This window comes from Bos grunniens, chromosome 1, assembly GCF_055505025.1.
Source record: "Bos grunniens cultivar Pamir isolate PY7600 chromosome 1, Bosgru_T2T1.0, whole genome shotgun sequence".
Classification (NCBI taxonomy): domain Eukaryota; kingdom Metazoa; phylum Chordata; class Mammalia; order Artiodactyla; family Bovidae; genus Bos; species Bos grunniens.
In genome coordinates, this window is record NC_141165.1 from 40,180,890 (window position 1) to 40,183,634 (window position 2,745).

Below are 2,745 nucleotides of genomic sequence, written 5' to 3' on the forward strand. Positions count from 1 at the left end.
AATAAGTTGCCTGCACAAGAATCCCCATTTTAGCATCTAGAGAACCCAGTCTAAACCAGACATGAGCAGAAATCAGCAGGAGTGCCTTTCTGGGAAAGCATTTACTTTCTTGATTTAAAAAGAGAGAGAGAGAGAGAAAGGGGAACAGTACAGTGGGCATGGACCCTCCCTCTTCTTGCCTTGAACATGGTGTGATGTCTGGAGCTAAAGTTCCCATCTTGTGGCCAAGAGGCAATAGACACAAAGGAAAGAGAGCCAGTGCCAACAGCCCCAATCTCCAAACTTTTATATGTGAGAAAAATAAATACTATTTGCTTAAGTCACTTTAGATCAGTGTTTCCGTTGTTTGCAACTGAACACATTACTATTTGACAGAGTTGTTATGAGACTCTAATGAGAAAATATTTTATTGCTTTATTTTCTTGGACTCGAAAATCACCGCAGAGGGGGACTGCAGCCATGAAATTAAAAGACGCTTGCTTCTTGGAAGAAAAGCTATGACAAACCTAGACAGCATATTAAAAATTAGCAGAGACATTACTTTGCCAATGAAGGTCCGTCTGATCAAAGCTTTGTTTTTTCCAGTAGTCATGTATGGATGTGAGAGTTGAACTATAAAGAAAGCTGAGCGCTGAAGAATTGATGCTTTTGAACTGTGGTGTTGGAGAAGACCCTTGAGGGTCCCTTGGACTGCAAGGAGATCAAATCGGTCCATCCTAAAGGAAATCAGTCCTGAATATTCGTTGAAAGGACTGATGTTGAAGCTGAAGCTCCAATACTTTGGCCACCTGATGGAAAGAACTGACTCATTGGAAAAGATCCTGTTGCTGGGAAAGATTGAAGGTGGGAGGAGACAGGGACGACAGAGGATGAGATGGTTGGATGGCATCACAGACTTGATGGACATAAATTTGAGCAAACTCTGGGAGTTGGTGATGGACAGGGAAGCATGGCGTGCTGCAGTCCACAGGGTTGCAAAGAGTCAGACACGACTGAGTGACTGAACTGAATGAGAAAATAAAGGGCCTAGCCTAGAATAGACATGCAAAAATTAGTAATTTTTTCCCCCACCATCTCTTCCCAGATACGTTTTCCTAATTGGAGTTTATGGAAGGCCAAATGAGATTACCAAATACCTTTGTATAGTATATGACAAAATTAACTCCGATTAAGAACCGATGCCCTGATTAAGAGAGGAATGCCTAAATAAAAGGAAGGAGCAGTGAATTTTGTTTCTTCTTCCTTACATTTCAGCAGTGGATGGTCTTATGTGTTGGGAAGGTTGACCAACTCACTGCTTTTCAGTTCAGTTCAGTCGTTCAGTTGTGTTCAACTCTTTGTGACCCCATGGACTGCAGCACGCCAGGCCTCCCTGTCCATCACCAACTCCTGGAGCTTGCTCAAACTCATGTCCATCAAGTCTGTGATGCCACCCAACCATCTCATCCTCTGTCGTCCCCTTCTCCCACCTTCAATCTTTACCAGCATCAGGGTCTTTTCCAGTGAGTTACTTCTCTGCATCAGGTGGCCAAAGTATTGGAGTTTCAGCTTCAACATCAGTCCTTCCAATGAATATTCAGGACTGATTTCCTTTAGGATAGATTGGTTGGATCTCCTTGCAGTCCAAGGGACTCTCAAGAGTTTTCTCCAACACCACAGTTCAAAAGCATCAATTCTTCTACACTCAGCTTTCTTTATAGTCCAACTCTCACATCCATACCTGACTAGTTGGTAAACTAATGTCTCTGCTTTTTAATAAGCTGTCTACTCACTGCTTTAATATCTCCTAATGACTCAAGGAAAAATACTTTCACATTTTGTAAAATATATTATCATTTTGGGCTCATATTGGCTCACCCTTCAAGTTTATAATAATAGGCCAATATTTGTACCAAAGTAGAAGAATATGGTTGGGTGACTTGGGTGTCAGGGACAGTAGAGCCTTTATTTTGGATTATGACTGCATGTGTGTATCACAACAGCTCTTTTTTTTGGAGGGTGGGGCACTGTTCTTGCCCTGTGCATATTCCTTATTATTTATGGAAGTAAAGCTTGTCCTTGGAATAATGAATCTGCTGGTGACAGGGACGCAGTGCTTGAGATGCACCAAATGCCTCAGGTTTACATGATGTTAAATAATGCAGTTCAACCTGATTTAGCAAATATTTACTGAATGTATGCCATGTGCTGAGCACGGTGAGGCCTGTGGCCATGCATCAGTCATGGCTTGCCTTTCTGGAGCCGAGATCTCTGGGTAGTAGACTTATATACCAGTCACTTGGATGCAGGGTTGATGCTATAGTAAAGATGCTAATAGGGTTCTTTGAGACTTTTGAGGGAGGGAAGAAGAGATCCATTTCACTTTGGGGATTGAATAAAGGCATTTAGATGTCAGTGTGCATGCTCAGTTGCTCAGTCGTGTCCGACTCTTGGTGACCCTATAGGCTGTAGCTGGCCAGGCTCCCTGTCCGTGGGTTCTCCAGGCAAGAATACTGGAGTGGGTAGCCATTTCCTTCTCCAGGGGGTGTTCTCATCCCAGGGATCAAACCTGGGTCTCCTGCACTGAAGGAGGATTCTTTGCCATCTGAGCCACTAGGGAAGCCTTTAGATGTCAGGAAGAAAATAATCTCTGTGCTTATTTTTCTACCATCTAATTATGTCACGATTTTTTTTAAGTTCACACGTTCATTTGCAGTGACAGCATTTTACTTCTTGTCATCCAAGACTGGTAGTTTCCTGTCTTAG